Genomic DNA, 20,469 nt, shown 5'->3' with positions numbered 1-20,469 from the left:
AATCACGTGTTGGTTAAACCACTTCAAATACTGGGGCGTATTGACGCCCCAATCCGGACGCACAGCTTTGAATCGTGCATTGCAATAATGCCACAATAAGTCCATTTTCATCAATTTTTATTCAATTAATCCACTAGTTAAACATTTCAAACTCGTTAATCTGTCACATGTGCGCCACTTATAGATGCCTGTATTCCTTTAAACGCTGAAGGTATGCACGTGGCTTTATCCTAAAGCACGGAATGCAACATAAGTATTTCTCCTGAGATAATCTTTTTCACCCAATGCATTTCGAGCCCCTCACGGCTCTTCGTCAGGGGTTTATCTACAAATTTAAAACATTTCGGTTAGACTAAACATTCACAAATTCCTGTCACAAGAGTATTATCCGCAGATGCAACAATAGAGCGGTATATACATACTATTTACGTTCTTCCCGCCACTAATGTTTTTGCCCACTGAAATCAATTAAACCTGAATGAATGCTGGTTCCAACTTCTTTAACTCACTCATTTCATTTTGTTTACACCATGTGAACTTAAACACCCACTGCTTAGTTCCCATGAATGTGAATACACCACCTTTTACAACCCCCAAACATAATCCCATACCTTCAATAAGACGTTCTGGTTCCTACTCTCCATCCGATCAAAAACCCAACTCTGTTCATCAATGCATCACTCCATTTTCAACGGCTGTGTTGTGATCCCACCCCTTTCTCTTCATTTAAACTCTCGCTTTAAACTCACGGATCCTCCCCTTCAAAGCATCAAACTACCAGTCCCAGAATGCCTTACAAAAAGCCCATCAACTAATCTCATGCAAGTGTTGTACTGGTTGTTATTCAAAAATGACTTATTTTCACTTCGTAACCCCTCTCCCAGTCATTTAAACACATTGACATTGAATTCCCCGCCCACCCGTGAATGTCACATTAAACGCTAATGGCACCGAGTATGACTAAATCACTAAACAAACCCGCTGATTTTACTCATCAATATCGCGCTTTCTGTCAAAACGTGTAGTTAACGATATGTCCAACCGCTGAGTTACTATACTCACATCCTCTAGCCAGGGTTCGGGTAAATGGTACGGTCTCGCAAGCTTTTATGTTTTACAAGGGCACACGGCAGGGATACCCTCTGTCAACGTTTTTATTCGCGTTGGTACTTGGGTGCAAGGTGACCCAGTGATTTCTGGTATTCCGGGGGAGGTGGGGGGGGGACGAGGGGGGGAAGAGTTGTGGGAGGAACAAATATCGCTCTGCGCGGACGATGTCCTTCTGCCGCGGTTTACAATAGGCCAACTGCTGCAGATCTTTAAACTCTTTGAAGGGCATTCCGGGTACCAAATTAACTGGGATAAGTCCCTCCTCTACATGCTTTCAGATGGACCACTTCCAAGGCTTGGAGCCGACACACAGTTGATGGTTAAAGATAGTTTTAAGTATTTGGGTATACGAATAACAAAAACTGACGCAGCCTTCCTGACTGAGAACCTACAACATAAAAAACATACAGGGAGAGAAGGGTCAAAGGGAAAAGTTTAAAGACCTACTACTGGTTCACTTCCCTAGCAACATCATATGAATGACAAACAAGAACCTAGGAGGTCTATAAGCCAAACATAATACTGGCAAAACTGACAAGTCTTACACTATGTCAGTTGGTGCTACAGTCACCATGCAACAAATTCTAAAGGGCGAAGAGAAAAGATAGAGAAACACGTGTGTAGGAAGGAAGAGTAGTGGTATCTAAAACTCAATCACAAACTGGTCAACCAAATCCAGTACACAATATTTGTGGATAACCATAAAAAAAAAAGTGATCCGTCCTATCATTTGGCCGTCCACACCGTGGCCTGGCGGGTCCTTAGATCATCTAGACCCCATGCCACACAGTAAATCGTAAGTACTGGGTGCGGTCCACAGTGAAATATGAACCTCCAATTGTTGGCCAATTTATGATGGTTAGTGAAAAGTGGCAGAAACACAGTGCACGTGTCTCTCGTTCTTTTCTCTTCACCCTTTAGAATTTGTTGCATGGTGACTGTAGCACCAACTGACATAATGTAAGACTTGTCAGTTTTGCCAGTATTATGTTTGGCTTATAGACCTCCTAGGTTCTTGTTTGCGATTCATGAGAACCTACAACCACAGCTGGAGCGCCTAAGGAGGGACATTACCCATTGGAGAAAGCGGACGCTGTCCCTGATGGGGAGGGCAGTGATATATAAGATGATGTCCTTACCCCATATGCTCTATGTACTACAAAACACACCGTACCCAATCCCCGACAAATTCTTTAGGGAAGTTGACAGTGAAATTAGGACGCCGCTGTGAGATGGTGGGGGTACGAGAATTGTGCTAGACAAACTACAGAAGGGTGTCTATGAGGCTGGGTTGGCTATTCCGGACTTACCGAAATGTTATTGGGCCTCACATCTAATGGTAATTAACGATTGGGTATTTGCAGATAAGAACAATCCAGCATATAGGGTGGACCACTGGGCAAACAGGACAGGGGGGTCACTTAGGGGCACGATATCGTAGGAAAAAAACGGGAGGCAGGCCACCACATACTCAGATAGTCGATGACATGTGGGCAAAGGCCAATCGGTTTCCGGCTGGGCTGATAAATTGATGGAACAGACCTCTCTCTGGGACAGTGATATGCTCCAAGAAGTAGGTAGCTTGCAGGGCTTTGGAAAATGGAAATTGATCGATATAAGACGACTGGGAGATATGTGGTGGGGGCAACATATGCTTACTTTTTCTGAATTACAGACTGATTGCCAGTTGGCGGAAACAGAACGTTACAGGTATCTACAGCTGAGACATGCTTTGAACAAATATTTAAACGTGGGGGAACAGTTACCCGAATATAGCCCACTTGAAGATAGATTGCTACTGGACCCAATACCGGAAAAAGCATTGTCATACACCTATAGAAAGATAATCAATAATGCCTCGGATCTGATAAAGTTGAGAGAGTCCTGGGAATCTGATGTAGGCTTATGAGAAGATGACAATTGGGCTAAGGTGATACAAAGCCCTAGGGAGGTTGCGATTAGAGCAAGGTTCAGGCTGGTTCAATTACGAATAATTCACAGATCCTACTCCACTAGTATACTCATATTCAAACTGGGGCGCATTCCTACAGAACACTGTCAGAGGGGTACCTACTTTCATATGGTGTGGTCATCTAGCGTTATTGGCGGAAAGTGGTACGCATAATGTGAGAGGTGGTGGGACAGAAGGTTCCTCTTGAAGCTCGGTGGCATGTATTATGTGTCTCAGGAGAACCACCATGCGCTAAATACCAAATTATATGGCTATTAGTGGCCGAAATGATAGCCAAACAGAACATTGCCAGGGCCTTGGGGAGGGGGGGGGCACGCAAACGCCAACAGTGGCATAATGGAAGCGAGACTTGGACTGGTGCTGTAACACAGAAAAGACAATATACAAGAGCAGGGGCTGTCCCAAGGAAAGGGGAAAAGTATGGCAACAGTGGGAATCTTATTGGGGTAACTGGGAGATACCTGAATGCTAGAAGAGGGAGAGGGTGGGGGGAAGAGACTTGTATCAGGTGGAGATTCGAGTGTAATGTGTTAATTGTCGTATACGAATATTGATTGCTAATTGTGCAACATTGTACTGAGGAGGTATAAAATATGAGACTCATGATAATGCTATATTTTGATGCTGACGTATGTTTAATAAAAAGAATTTTAAAAAATGAAAGTATATTTATTTGACAAGCATTTCACCTTGGTGCCTCAGAGTATATCACTGCATTTAGAGGGGTTACTAAAATAACTTAGAAACATTTATGCCACCACCCCATTCCAGCAACAATACCGTTAGTGAACTAAGAGGCAAGTTAGTTGTCATGTGGGTGGGATGGTGGGTGGGTGTATGTGTGTGTATGTTGTTTTTATTTTTTTTACACACTGTCTTGAACTGCTGCTGTAGATGCGGTCATAAAAGGGAAGCTTGAATTGTTTCTGACCAATTAGGTATGTATTCTATAGGTATGAGGGAAGCGTGTACTCCTGCCGGGCACTGTACCAGCTTTGTGTGTGGCAATCTTGCAAAGTGTGCAAGTCAAGTTTGCACTCATACACCCCAGTGCTGTTCCAGACACTTCTGCCAAATCTGAAATCTTGCTTGTTCGTTGTATCTAAGGGAGTCATTAGCTGATGCTGCACAGTGTCACACTTGTTCCATGTCTTTGAAGCAAGCTTGTACTGGTGTGGAGTACCACCTTGCAGTAGCATACTTGTCAATGTCTTTGAATGAAGCTTGAACTGGCTGGCACTGCAGTACTGCAATAGTTCTGTGTCTTTGAAAGAAATGTGCGCTGGTCCTGCAGTACCACACTTATTCAGTGTCTTTCAGGGAAGATTGTGATGCTCTTTACCAGTGTTCTATGTCTTATGCATGTGAGCGAAGGATCCCCTGTGCTCTATATATTTCTGTGTGTTTTTGATCTGACCAAAAGACTGTTTTTAGCTGACTCATATTTTCATAAAAAGAATACATAATCTTGCTTAGAGAAAATGGGCTTTGGGTATGTCCACTTAAGTTATCCCTCAGACAGAGTGTCATTCACATATCAGTTCAGCAGAGCAACATACATATAATTGGGAAAGGCTCAGCCCTCACCTTTGTTGCCAAAGTTTTGCTCTTCTTAGACGACAATCGCTGATCTCTAATCATGATGTCAGGCAGTCTGAGTATTTTGCCCACTTACTCTGTGTTACTCTACATCTAGAGGAGTCCGACCTCTGTAGATATTTCCTTTAAGCTCATCCCCCAGCAGGGCATGCAAATGCAGACTTGTGCGAATTAAGAAATGAGAGTAACAGCAGCTGTTCTGCCATTGTTATTGGACCACAACTGTCTTATGCAGAGCACCAGGCATCACTGCTTCAAGCTTCAAAGCAAGGCCACCATCTTGAAACTGTATTCTGCTTACATTTTGTACTGTTCCAAGATGGCAGACCAGTATGAAGCTTTTCTTTTGAATTTTTTTAGTGAAACACATGCCCTCCATATTTAGTTGGCATTAACTGTTTTTCTTGTTTGTATTCAATATATGCTTGTACTACCAAGAAAACAAACAACTTGCTTTTGAGAATGTAAGTGAGATGTTTTTTGATGCCAAGACTCTTCTCCACAAAAATCTGCAAAGAACAGTTTCAAGTAGTTTGCAGTGATAGTCCAAGAGTGGCTAAGGGGAGAGTAGATAACCTCAGTAGACGACATTCAGGCTTCAGCGTAGCTTACATCAACAGCTTTGAATTGTACTAGGGCCCCAATGCGCCAGATAATCTACCTGTGCCTCATATGCCACCACCCATTCAAAATTTGCTCCTTCCTAGTGAGCGGCGTACCTGCGTGTAATTGTGTGAGTCCAAGATAGCCGCCATGTTTGGTGAGTGCATTGTGAAGGGTGTGCCTGTAAAAATGAAGTGCTAACATTGTCTTTTCTGAGTACAGGGTAAGTGGTCTTCTGGTTGAAAGTAGTGCCTGTATGAGTGCAGCATGACGGATGTGCCTATATGAGGGGAGCATTGTGAATTTGGGCCCCTGTATGTTGCTTCTATGTGTGCATGCACTTAACTAGGGCCAAACCCATTGGCTTTTTTAATGCTTTTCCGGGATATGGCTTTGACTTACATAAATACAGTGCAGAGAGTACAAATAAAAGTGTGGGTGGCGGAGAATGGTAGTGAGTTTTGATATGGCAGATGCAGACTCTCTCGAAGGAGGTTGAGGAGTGTTGAGGGCAGCTAACAGATCTAGATGTCATCCTGGTGGGGGTGCTAGTTACCTTTCTTGCACTAGGGCCCGTGGCAACCTAGCTACGCCAATAGTTCGGTTCGATGTAGAGATTCTTCCCACAATGCATTTCATCCGAAAAAATGTTCTGTCTGCTTCAGCTTATGCATCCATTTCCCAATGACACAACTTGAGCATGGGTAACAGTTTGGATGCTATGGTGGTGCAGGGATGGATTCTTTGCTCTCTCACTGAGCCTGCCAGTGCTTAATTCATAAAATATTATGTCTCAGAGCCCAGGATATGTCTCAGAAGCCTACTACAGCTTGCAACCAGCGGTCCCTGACAGTGCTGCCAAATACTTGTACCAACACCTACTTGCCATCACAGTCATTCAAATGTGGCAATTTGAACTACACTAAGTGACCCAAAGATGTAACAACAGCCTCGATACCCTGGTATTCTTTTTTTTATCATATATTGAATTAATAAACACTATGCTTTTTTTTTTTTTAATAGACTGATTGCCTCACCATGTGGTTGACTCTCATGAATATGTGCCAGTGCTCAGCACCAGCAAACACCTGTACAAATTAAGCACTTGGAGCCCCAGTCATGGGATAAATACTTCAAAACAGTGACTGCTTCAGCATTTTTTAGGTTCGCATATCACCAATCTGAAACGGCATACCCAGGGCCACTGAAATTATGTGGAAGGGGAGGACAAAAATATGCAACAGGGGTGATTAAATTATGAGGGAAGTAAAGGCAAATTTTGTGGCATAATGGGGCACATTTCGTGTTGGTATTAACTTCATTCTTGATCTTTTTTTGCGCATAGTAACACTGTCTGGTCAAATATTTCACCCTATTTAGCAGCCATAACCAATTGAAAGATGACCAATCAACCTTTGCGAAGGACCTTCCACTGCACAGGAACATGTGTTGCCACATTTGTAGTAACTTTTTATCCATTTGAGCTAGAAACAAAGATTTTTTTGGTTAACAACTAAAATTTATGCAGCAAATGGTAGAATAAGAGGCAAATGTGGCAATTTCATATTTATGCAGAATACACTGCTGCCACAGAACCTAGTGGTTATTAGCCTTACCTTAGCTATTGGCACAGGTAAAGCAAATAAAGCTGGTTGATATAATCCCACAACACTTTGATCACACGAAACCTAGAAAATTAAAATAAAACAAGAGGGAGATTTGGCTTTACAGTCAGAGCACCAACTTTGGAACCAGGAAACAAGTGTTCGTCTTGTCTACCCATCCTGTGACTCTGGGCATATCAACTAATCAACCAATGCCTATAAAAAAATGTTTTTAAATCTAAGCTTGGGCATTGTAACTGATGCTCATGTAATGTGCTCCAATACATTTGTGTCGTGTTTGTGCTATATAAAACTGGGAAAAAATAAATATAAAAAAATCATATTTGCAATGCATATGGTGGCCATTTCGGTGGCACCAGCTCCTACCTTTACTCCTCCATTCCCTTACTCAGGTCTGAAAGGTAACATTTTGCATAAACAAATTTCATGAACATGTGTATTTAATGAGTGGAATACCATACCTTTCAGCTCACTCGCATTTGACAGGTATCACCCGCTTTTAAAGTCAAGTCAGCGAAAGCGCATGTACTCTCACTTGCGAGACACTATTGCTTACAATAAAAGTCCTGGAGCCCGCCCATTTCTTTCCATTTGTTGGCTTCAGTGCCACTCTTTTTGTCGCCTCTTACTGGCCAGCACAGGCCAAGCATCACTTGTGTTCCTTTCTCTGGAGCGCAGATCACGCACAGATTGTTTAAACTTAATTAGTGCCCGTCAGCTGCTCCCGATGTAGCGAGGCACAACGAGGAGAAATATTTTCATTTCGCCTTGTTTTTTTCTTCTTTCAATGCGTGCTGCGTTCTACAGCATTGAAAGAGGAAAATGCCTGTAGTGATTGTTGTTGTGCAGGAAGGTGCCCCTTCCTGCACAAAAATCTCCCCATGACGCAGGCATCCTTGCACCATACTGCAAGGTTGCCTGCGCAGACGCATGGCAGCTGTTTGTGCGCCAGCGCTGGGGAGAGCACAGGAATACAACATATTATTTTAAATATGTCTAATTCCTGAGCTCTGAAAGTTCTGCAGCGTGGCGCAGCCAAAGGGCTTGCGGTGCCACGCTGAGGCACCTTCTTGTAAACTTTCCCGCTTGTCTTAAAAAATTGACAATACCAATAGATCGCGCTTAGGCGAGACCTATTGGCTTTTGCCAACGCTTGTTATTACCTTTAGTCACACATCTGACAAACAAAAGGGCTCCATAGACTTTAGTGAGATCACCAGCTATTCAAACCTACATCAACCTAAGAAAAAGTGTTTGTTACTTCCCCACTGACTTTAACGCGCTTTCCCTTCACCCACATTTTTTGAGAGGTATGAAATGCCTGTTTGATAAACAGGAGGGAAAGGCCAACCTCCTGTCAAAAGAGTGACGTGCAACTTCGTACTGCGTCAGCCAGCCCAAAAGACAGGAATAAAATGGATGGGAAGCAGTTGCCCTCGAACAAACACCCCACAATCGTTAAGAAATGCTTTATCGATTTCATCTTCTTTTACTTCCGAGCTAATTTATGGGGTTAATTATTCGCACGGTGCGGCTCTCTGCGAATTTGACGTACTTCTGTAATCAGAGGTTCAGAGCGGCCGAGGGTAACACGTTGTGATCTACAGCCTGCAGAGAAGCGCTGACTGCTTAACCAAACGCGCCATTAAATATTAACGCGCCGGAGAGAGGCCGGACGAAGGCTAAACTGAGATAATGTTAAGAGGCGAACCAGGACGCAGGGCAATCATTCACACGCATTTTAGGAAGGAGGAGGTAAATGAATTTATTTTTCGAAATTTGTTTTTCATTAAACATGCAACCCATGGACCGCGCTTGCTGTTCTGCTGACAAAGGTCATAATTCCTCGTTAGGAGGAGCATTCCCCTAAACGGAGCCTGTGCTCGTCCCTTCCTGCGAGCAGTACGGTGCTAAATAACACTTTGCTCATGAAGAATCGCTTTGAATGCCCGTATGGTGAAAAAACACTAGAAAGCATAACTTCCTGCAATACCAGTCTTGGCACTCAGTGCCCTGACTGCTTGCTTCTGTTCAAAGCTTCGGGCATCAGCACTGTTTCTTTTACAAGTTAAGTACTGAGGAGTACTACAAGCTTTGGCTCCACCCACAAGGTGAAGGACAGGAGTGCATGTTTTGCTTGGGCAGAAGTTGTTTGCTTCCACAGAAAAGAGCTTACTCTTCAAAGACTAAAGTCGTGCTTTTCATGAGCCAGAGCTCTTTATCAAATACAGCTAGTGTGTTACATCAGAGCTTGACCTGTAGGTATAATACATGCCACTACAATTATATATGTCTCCAGGGGGAAGGAGGGCAGTCAGGAGAAATGTGTTGCTATATTGCAGTTCCAGCCACCTACCTCTTCCCTTTCTATCATCAACTGAACTACCTAAACAGGAAACGCCATGAGATAATCAATCATATCATTTGTAAAGAGCACTACTCCCCCGTGAGGGTCTCAAGGCGCTGGGGTGGGGAATGCTGCTACTGCTCGAAAAGCCAGGTCTTGAGGAGTTTTCTGAAGGTCAGCAGGTCTTGGGTCTGCCGTAGGTGGATGGGGAGGGCGTTCCAGGTCTTGGCGGCGAGGTGGGAGAACGATCTGCCGCCAGAGGTTGCTTTTCGGAAGCGGGGGGCTGAGCGAGGGCGGCGGAGCGGAGCTGGCGGGTGGGGGTGTAGAAGCGGAGTCGTCTGGTGAGGTACGTTGGTCTGGTGTTGTGGAGTGCCTTGTGTGCGTGGGTGAGGAGCTTGAAGGTTATCCGCTTGTTGACCAGGAGCTAGTGCAGGTCTCAGGTGGGGTGTGATGTGGCTGCGGCGAGGGATGTCGAGGATCAGGCATGCAGAGGCTCTCTGGATGCGTTGGAGCCGTCTCTTGGCCAAGGTTTCTGCGTAGAGGGCGTTTCCGTAGTCCAACCTGCTGCTGACAAGGGTCTGGGTGACCGTTCTTCTTGTTGCAGTGGGGATCCACTTGTAGATCCTGCGGAGCATGCGGAGGGTGTTGAAGCAGGAGGAGACTGCGTTGACCTGTTTAGTCATGGAGAGGGTGGAGTTGAGGATGGCCCCTAGGTTGCGTGTGTGGTCAGTGGGTGTTGGAGCGGTTCCCAGTGCGGTTGGCCACCAGGAGTCGTCCCAGGCCGAAGAGGTGGATCCGAGGATGAGGATCCCCGTCTTGTCAGAGTTCAGCTTCAGTCGGCTGTTCCTCATCCATTCAGCGACGGCCTTCATTCCTTCGGGAAGGTTGGTTTTGGCGGTTTGGGGGTCCTTGATGACGGAGAGGATCAGCTGGGTATCATCAGAGCAGGAGATGAAGTTGAGGTCGTGCCGACAGGTGACGTGGGCGAGCGGAGCCATGTAGCTGTTAAACAGAGTTGGGCTGAGGGATGAGCCCTGGGGTACGCCGCAGATGATCTCGTTGGCTTCGGAGCGGAAGGAGAGGGGGGGACGCTCTGTGTTCTGCCGGAGAGGAAGGAGGTGGTCCAGTCCAGGGCCTTCTTTTGGATCCCTTGTTTTAAAGGTCAACAAGGGAGCCCGAACGAGTCAACACAGGACCTCAGGAAATTATTTGAAACAACAGTGGTCCCATGCAAAAGAATTTTTCAACCACAATGAATATAGACACAATGGAACTATATTAGTTTGACATGTCCAGCCGGACAGAGGTCTCAATCTTTACTTAATCAGGAATCAAAGAACAAAAATGAAAACAGGAATTCCTTCAACAGTTCAACGTAGTGCATCTTTGAATTTTCTGTCTCATTGTATACTACAGAAACTCGCAGCTTTTGCCTAATAGCCCTGTTCTGTTCCTAGTTTCCTCACTGTACAAATCTGTATGTGCTTGGGTGCAGGCTTTTGCCCCACTACGTTGAACTGTTGAAGGAATTCCTGTTTTCATTTTTGTTCTTTGATTCCTGATTAAGTAAAGATTGAGACCTCTGTCCGGCTGGACATGTCAAACTAATATAGTTCCATTGTGTCTATATTCATTGTGGATGAAAAATTCTTTTGCATGGGACCACTGTTTCGAATAATTCTTTTGGATCCCGGCATTGTGGAGACGTGTTCGTAGTGTGTGGTGGCAGACCGTGTAAAGGCGGCTGACAGGTCCAGGAGGATGAGGGCCGCTGTTTCTCCGTTGTCCAGCAGGGACTGGATGTCATCGGTGGCGGCGATGAGGGCAGTCTCGGTGCTGTGGTTGCTGTGGAACCCGGACTGGGAAGGGTCCAGGATGTTGTTCTCCTCAAGGTAACGGGTTAGTTGTTCGATGACGGTCTTCTCGATGACCTTTGCCGGGAACGGGAGCAGGGAGATGGGCCAGAAGTTCTTGAGGGCCTTGGGTTTCTTGAGTAAGGCGTTGATCTCGGCGTGCTTCCAGCTCTCCGGGAAGGTTGGTGTCTCGAAGGAGGTGTTGATGACTTTCCAGAGATGGGGTGCGATGGCTGTGCTGGCGTTGTTGAAGATGTGGTGTGGGCATGGGTCTGACGGAGATCCGGAGTGGATGGTGTTCCTGATCTTGATGGTGTGTCGTGGTGTTTTTTCTTTGCGATTCCTATTTTTAAGGTTTATGGACTAGACATATTTTTTTAAGGTCCTCTGCTCCCAAAAGTGAATTTGAGATTATACATTTTTTTTAAGATTACTAAAATCAGATTTAGTTTACGACCCCTTAACGCAACCATTTCCCGAATCCCACAGTCTCCTTGCTACCTTTTAATGCCTAAAAATTCCTTACTACTTCTTACTTCGCCACCCATACCTGAACCCTAAAAAAAACCCTTAACACTACTCTTCCCTTAATCCTAAAATTCTGTCGCTTGGGTTAGAATTCCTGAGAAATAATAAAAGACAAAAGGTATTTGGCAAAACATGAATAGTTTGTTTAATTAAACAGTTGGGCCGGGATAACAGTTACAGGCACAAGGTCTGACAACTGTCTCCATTTACAATGGGTTTGTGCTGTTCTTATATACAAAATTACAAGCAACAAAAGTTTCAGGCGTGCCATATATGGTGAGGAATGTTGGTAGCGGCCTTTGAGTTTATAAATTAATGGTCAAATGTTTACTACAGGGGGGTCTCAACCCTGCGTGGACACAATGTGGCCAGTGGTGAATGTGTCCAGATGTCCGGCATGGGGGGCACATGATCACTGTGTGTGCTAGGTTGCGATTAGCTGTGTGTTCCTAACTCATGTGGATTCTGACTTTATGGTGTTTTCAGAAGTATGCGTACCTCCTCCGGCCATGGGTGCTTTATTGGGGCAATCTCCCCTGACCATTGTAATGTTGCTGTGCCTATCTGTAGGATTGAGCAAGAGTTTCCTGCCCGAGTGTTTGCTTGCCAGCTACGTAACCTCCCACCTGTGACCCATCAATCAGTAATCCCAGGCCAAGGTTGCAGGGCCTTCCTGACTACATACTTGCATGTAGAGATAGATGTGGAGCTCTGAACAAGTGATTCTATGAATAAAGATACTATTTTATTTTTATTGATAAATGCATCAATATCCATATTAACAACTCCTTACTGCTCATTAACGCTATACTTGGAGGACACTAAAAACTGTTTCTACTGCTTGACATTAGCCTTCCATGAGCACTACAACCCTTTATTATTCCTTAACAGTTCCGATCCCTGTATCTTCAAATCTATTACTATCCCTTAATGACACCCTACTTAAACCCTAAAATTCCCTACTACTTTTTAATGCTACCCAGCCATAAACCCTACAAACCTACTATCCTTTAATGCTGCCCCTTCACTGAAATCTAAACGTCTTACCATCCTCACAGCTGCCCTTCCCGAACCAGAAAAGCACACTACCCTTAACTTTACCTATCCCTGAACCCTAAAACCACCTGCTACCTTATAACGCCACCCTTTACTGAACCCTATAAACTATTCACACTACCCTTCCCAGAACACTAAGGACTCTTTACCATCCCTTAATGATACTTATCCATCACTCTTGAAAATCGTAACTACCCCTTAATGCTACCTTCCTTATACCCTAAAAACCCCCTTAACGCTAGCCATGGTTGAACCATGGAACCACTGTCTTTTAAAGCTAACCTTTCCTGGACCATAAAAACCTTACTGCCTATTAACGATACCCATCCCTGAAGCTTTAAAAAAAAATGCACTACCCCATAGTACTGCCCTTCCCTGAACTCTAAAAATCTGTACTATCCCTTAGAACTACCCATCTCTGAATCATAAAGACCCTTACTACTCCTTTATACTACCCATCACTTAACACTAAAAAAATCTTTAGTATCCCTTAATACTACCCTTCACTGAACCTTAAAAAATCCTTACTAGCACTTAACACTTCCCAAACCCAAAACGCCCCTTAATGATATACCGGTAACCCCAAAAAACTCACACTACCCCATAATTCTACGCTTGCCTGAATCCAGAAACCTCTTTTCTATTCTTTAACACTATCCTCCTCTAAACCGGAAAACCTTTTCCCTATCCCTTAATGCTACCCTTATTTGAATCCTAAAAAAATATTTTGTTTAACACTACCCTTCCCTGAGCCGTACAAACTATTACTACTCCTATATACTGCTTACTGTCCTTTAATTCTACCCCCCCCCACTGAACCCAACAACCCAAACTTCTGCTGAACGCTACCCTTCCATGAATTCTAAAAAGCCATAGTACCCCTTAATTCAACTCATCCCTGAACCTTAAATAACTAACTGTCCCTTAACACTACCCTCACATTAACCCTGAATAGCCCCTTAATGCTACCAGTTCCTGAACCCTAAAAACCCCTATTATCCCTTAACACTACCCTTTACTGAACTGGAAAAGCTACTATCCCGGAATCCTAAAAAACCCTTATTCCTTCTTAACACATTCATTACACATCACTGAACCCTAAAAACACTTGTTACCCCTAGGCACTACTTTCTCAGAACCTTGAAAAACCCATATGTTTCCTTAACGCTACGCATCCCAGACCCATAAAGACCCTTACTACCCTTTGGCACCACCTTCCTGAAAACTAAAAAATCTCCTTACTACCTCTTAATGCTATTCTTTCCGGACCCTGGAATATCCCTTAATGCTACCCTTCCCTGTGCTCTACAAACCCCTTAACACTACCCTTGCCTGTATCTTACAAAACCTTTACTACCGCTAGAGGCTACCCATCCCGAACCCTAAAAACCCTCAACTAGCCCTTAAAGCAACCTAGCTATCAATCCTAAAAAACTCTTACTATCACTAAATCACACCCATTCCTAAACCATAAAAACATCCTTACTACGGCTTAATGCAACCTATTTGTGAACCCTAAAAAACTCTTACTACCACTAAACGACACCGATCCCTGAACCACAAAAACACCCTTACTACCCCTTAATGCTACCCTTCACTGTAGCCTAGAACTCATTACTACCCCTTAACCCCACCCATCCCATAACCTTAACCCTTTCACTGCGGCGGCAATTCCGCCGCAGCGCTAAGGGGCGGGGGGGGCCGCGCGGTGCTCAGATGCTGGTGACGGAACCGCTCAGTCACACCCCTCGGGTGGGCTGTGTTTGTGATGGAGCGGTTCCGTCACGGCCCCGCCCGCTCAATAGAACGCGCCACGCAGGCGCGAAAACAGCACCGCGCAGGCGCGGCGAGCGGGCGGTGACGGAACCGCTTCGTCACCAGCACAGCCCACCCGAGGGGCGTGACGGGGCGGTTCCGTCACCAGCGTGGGAGGGTTTAAAAGCCCATTATTACCTCATAATTATGCTCTTGCACTACACTACAAAGTCCTCACAACCCCCCTTAGCACTCACTCAGGGACTCTGCCTGCTAAAAGCAGGGGGGGGAGCCTAAGGGTGTAATACTGGGAAGAACTGGTAATCAAATTGCTGATTCTTCTGGTAATTGATTACTTCTAAGGCTATCCATGTGCTCCCATTTGTGATTCCTACCATTTCTCGGACCACCTCCCTTCCTGCAGTTATCAATGCCCCTGGTATCGAGAACTCTGGCAATGAGCTACCGGGTGATGTAAGCGATTTTGCTATAAAGTCCTTAGTGGCGTCGAGCTACATGGAAAAGCGTAGTTAGGAGAATGCTTATAGGGCATCCGTGGAAGCTCTTTCGGAACTGCATTCTGCTGTTTATGTACAGTGGTGCTGTACTACATTTGGGAGAAGTGAGCACCACCCCAGTGATGGAGTCATGCACAGAATGTTGGATGTGTTTCTGCTATACCACAATTCAGTAATACTGTTACCACAACTAGTTGTCACATTACGACAAACTTACAGAAAAATGTGCAAGCACACCTTTTATCACCTTTTCTGTAATTATTAAATTAAAATTTGCAACAGCTCCTTGCCTGCACTGTGCTACTAATGGACACGTAACGCAGTAACTTTTTCTAAATGAAGAAATAGCGTTAAATGCACTGAAAATCACTTTCCAAACATTACACCAGCTTTTAAAGCTTCCCACATATTCTAAATGATGCCCAAAGTAGTAAATTTGTGAATGACAAAATACACCAAATATTAGTGCATGACTTTTCTAAATTTTTCATAATAATGTCCTATCTATGTAAGGTAAACTTACCTTTCTTAGGTCTTAGTTGCCAGCTCAGTTGTTTGGATGACATATTTTCAGCAGTTGTTAAAAATATGCCTAGGGTGGGCTTTGGTTGGGTTCCACCTAGAGGAGTATCACTCTCTCCCCTCGTGCTTTGAACTGGCAACGTATCATTCCATCTACCAGGAAGTGTTTCAATTAGAATGCACTTGAAATTATTTTAAATCATAAAAATAAACTCGAGTATGCTGTTTGTCAAATTCAGTTCCTTTGCTTCTGTACTTATTCTACACAGAAAGCAATATTTTTGCTTTTTTTTTTCTCAAATCAGTGGCAAAGCTAATAGGACAGGTTTTAAGATCTCATTGCTTCTGATGGACCCAGATCTCTTGGTAGATTGTACATATGAACTTTTCCCCAGGTGCCGGTGTAACCAGCAGCAGTGACTAAGGGAGTCCAATGACGGCCCCATGCACTCAGGCTTGCCAAATTGTTTGTACTTCACAGAAGTATGAACTATGTAAGGTTTATTGCATGATTAGTTAAAATTATTACAAACATTTAAAACCCATCTAAAAAAGCAACAGACGAAAATTAATATTAAAATATACAATTATAAAGTGCAAGTGCTGGATTAGAATGGGATTTTCGGTTTACATCGTGGGTATCCTGTTGGGCGGATATCAGCCTGCCTTGCTTATTCAGCAGTTTAGAAGTAAACTTACACGGGTTTATTCCAAAGCTCTTTAGCGTACAAAATCCCTAATGGACAGTTCTAATTATCATTTCACGATGAGTTTCCTTTGGTTAATGCAGTCCATAAAATATTCTGGAAGGTGCTGAAGCGGGCCCTTTGAAGATATTACAACAAGAACGAAATCTATATTGAAGCATCAATTTGCATCGCATCAGGTTGAACTCTAGTATAGTGGAGCTTGCTTCCGGCAATCGGAATATGGCGCGAAAATTGTTGCACTGAATTTTAACTAGTGAGTCGGCCAATGTGTGTCTAAGCGCAACCATTGAGTAAATTAGCACCTGCATGAGTTTGCATTCAATAACTTTAGATTTTAGTTATGTCTGGCAGGGTTGGATTGGCAACGCGGGCACTCGGGAAATGGCCGAAGGGCCCGTAGCCGAGTCCTAGCTGTGGGCTGCTTTTTTGGGCAACCTGGGGGCTGTCTGTGCTGTTAGGGTACCACCAGCGGCCCAGTGGTTGCCTGAGTGGTCTTTCTAACGGCAGATGGGCGGAGGTATCACTCCCTTTCTCTCGCTGGGCCTGCCCATTAACCCCATCGGTGCTGATGACGGCTCCTGGCCGTCATGAGTCACGGTGGGCGTGTGCTGATGACGGTCGGGAGCCGTCATGACCACGCCCGCGATCGGAATGTCCAGCACCGGCGCGGAATTCCAGCCGCGGCCAAGGTGTTAATGTATGCTGATTGAGCAGGGGAAGGGGGCCTGAGTAGAAGTGGCCTCACTTGCATTCAAGTGTGGCTCAGCAGTGTGAACTAATCTGTGCATTTTTATTTAATCTAAGTGCCCCACCTCCTTTCTTTTCATACAACTTAGCTGAAGCAGTGTTTTGCAGAAAGGCAATATGCAAATGTGGGCCACTTTTTTTTGGTGTGCCCGGACTGATTTTGGATCCCAATCCAACCCTGATGTCTGGGCCGGTTTTGTTCTGTAATAGGCACATAGGTATAGTGTTCAGAGAGAGCAGCATCCTTAGGCGACGCAGTGACGTAACAATAGCCTTCGCAGTGCGTGGGAATAGTTCCAGGGGGCCCCACTGGCACTGGGCACGAGCGGTGGGCACCTGGCCTAAGAGCTCCTGCTCGGGCCCGCGACTCTTTCGATTTGCTGGTCATCGATTAGCCATCTGCCCTTCGTCTTTTGTTTTTTTTTTAAGCTTTTGTCTAAAAATAATAATGTTACTTTTAGCTGTATTGATTTTAATGTTATTACTTTTATAGTATACAACTAACTAACTTAGTTGTCTTTAGAGCCCTATTGAGTTTTGATGCAACAGTATGGTGCCAGCGGCATGCTGAAATATGTTTATCTTTCAATCTGCCAGCTTCGGTGGGCACACTCTTGGAGAACTGAAGGTGTCTGTCACATCAGCTAGATAAAGGTTAAAAAAAGAGGAGATAATATGTAACCTTGCTTCAACCCTTATTTTTGCCACATGATAACTTAGAGGTTAATTGGGTAATTACCCAAGTGTTTGTATAATTGCGCTGAAGAATTGTGGAGGGATGCTACGTTTTGCAACTTCTGCCCATAATTTGCATCTATGGAGATTATCAAGTGCTGTTGTAAAATCTATGAAGGCAGCTGCAAACAGCTGTTTGCCCTTTGCCTTCACAGTGTCCTCAACAAGCATGGCCAGAGATAGCCAGTTGTCGTCTATACTGCAGCCGTTCTCAAATCCAGTGTGGGAAAAAAGTCGTACGATTTTGTTCAGTTGCCCATCTCTACAGTTCTTTAAGAAGGAGTTTCACGTAGACTTTTCTATCAAACTCTACAAAAGCAATTAGCCTAAAATTTTGTAGCACTTTATTGGAACCTTTTTTTGTGACTGGGGACCACCAAGTATCCCGCCAGTTATCTGGAATTGCTTGATATATTAAACAAGAGCTATACAGAGCTGATAAAATATTAACCCATTGTGATGCTGCTTTTTAAAAATAAGAGTGGGCAGGATACCATTAGGGCCGGCAGCCCCATTCCTGCAGATCGAGTTAATAGTTAGCTTGAACACTCTCAGTTTGAAAAGTCATGAGCACCAGTTGACACAGGTTACCATAGAAGACCTTCCAGTTCCAATTAATCAGGTGACATTGACATATAAACTTCTGATGTTGGCAATCCAGGTAGCCCGCAGGATATTTTCTGAAGATTGCTGCATCTGACCCCCAGGGGTCATCACGGAGCCCAACCCTCTTCAACATCTACATAGCCCCCCTCGCAGCCATCGTCCGACAATCCGGCCTCAACATCGTATCCTACGCCGACGACACCCAGCTTATCCTCTCTCTCTCACCCGAGACTACATCACCACCAAACTCAATTTCCAGAAAGGAATGCAAGACGTAACAGTCTGGATGACCAACAGCTGCCTTAAACTCAACCCCGAGAAGACAGAAGTCCTCATCCTTGGAACTACCTAGTCAGCATGGGACAACACCGGGTGGCCAACCTCCCTCGGAAGTCCGCCGACCCCCTCAGACCACGCCAAGAACCTTGGCATCATACTTGACTCAGCACTCACCATGAACCGACAAGTCAACGCTGTCACAACTAGCTGCTTCAACACCCTCTGCATACTCCGCAAGACCTTCAAATGGATCCCCCCTGAGTCAAGGAAGATGGTCACCCACACACTCATCACAAGTAGACTAGACAATGGAAACACCCTCTATGCCGGCATCAACAAATCCCTACTCTGCAAACTCCAGACTATATAGAACACTGCCGCCAGACTCGTCCTCTGCATCCCCCGGCACGAACACATCAGCCAACACCTGTGAAAGCTCCACTGGCTCCCCGTGGAGAAAAGTGTCACCTTCAAAATCCTCACTCACGCCTACAAATGCCTACACAACAACGGACCCAAATACCTCAATCGATGCATAAGCGAAGGGCTGTTTTCGGGTCAATACGTTGGAGGGGTTCTTCCTTCTTGAAAGTGATGAGTCAGTGCATATAGAAAGCTGGCAGATTGATGGATTGCCCATGTGAATAGGTGTGACTACCTTGGGCAGGAATGCTACTTTTGTCCGGAGGACCCGTTTGTCTGGAAAGAACTAAGAGAATGGTAGCACTACAGACAACACTTGCAGTTCTTTCACTTGCCTGGCCAATGTTATGGCGATGAGGGAAAACTGCTGTGATGGATAATAGCCAAAGAGAAACTGTGCATGGGTTCAAAAGCAGTGACCATCAAGTACGTGAGTACCAAGCTAATGACCTACTGCAGATGAGAAATGGAGTTTGCAAGAACATATAGACCAGCCTCTCCCAAAAAAATACACCTCACAACGGGTGACTTGAAGAGGGATAGTTGGTCGAGAAAACAAAAATGACAAAAGGGCTGAGAGGCAGTGCTTAATTTGAGCCGGTGTAGCCTATGACGGCCACCTGCACTTATTTTTGGGGACCGGCGAGTATTCCCCCAGATCAGATATTGGCCGCGAACAACAGGGGGAAACGCACAGATCACAACAACAAAGGAAGAGCAATACGGTAAAACCATCATGAAGGAAGAAAGCAGGAGGCAGTAAGACCCAAAAATGGGGCAGGACGTGTCTGGTATAAATTGGTGGATTAAAGACTACCAGCCTTGATATTAAGTGCACCAACGTTTAATTGCATGGCCACTGGCTTCTGAACAGAGGTGCGGGCACCTGCACTCTCTCTTTTACAAACCAAGCACTGCATAGAGGTAAATTCTAACAGTAGCCACAGCAAGGGCTTGACAGGCCAAAGACAAACAGAACAGGAAAAAATCTGATAACTAAACATTGAGGGGTTGTATGTTTTGGTAAGGCCAGCAAAGATCAATTTTCTTCCAGCGTTCAGCAAAAACAGGTCGGCCATTGACTGGAAGTGGTTTACGACTAGTTGAGGTGAGTCCATTGTCAGCAATGAGTCATCGAGGCATAGGAAGACTGGTATACCCGACCCCTGCAGGTGAAATGTAACTTTCACATTCACTTTTGGGAATATCCAAAGTGCACTGGTCAGGCCAAATGGGAGCACAGAGAAGTGAAAGTTCTTGTGACCTACCTGAAGTCGCAGATAGTCTGCTGGACTCCTGCATGAGTATGTGGAAACTGGTGTCCTGCAAATCAAGCATCACCATCCAGTCTCCTGGATCCAGGGCAGGCATACCTTGGGCCAGGGTGAGCATTTTGAACTGGTATTTCTGATGGAAGAAGTTCAGAGAGTGAAGATCTAGGATGGGACAGAGGCCTCTATATTTTTTGGGCAAAAGATAAT

The sequence above is a fragment of the Lissotriton helveticus genome, chromosome 9 (assembly GCF_964261635.1).
Source record: "Lissotriton helveticus chromosome 9, aLisHel1.1, whole genome shotgun sequence".
NCBI lineage: Eukaryota > Metazoa > Chordata > Amphibia > Caudata > Salamandridae > Lissotriton > Lissotriton helveticus.
Note: the sequence above shows the minus strand (reverse complement) of the source record.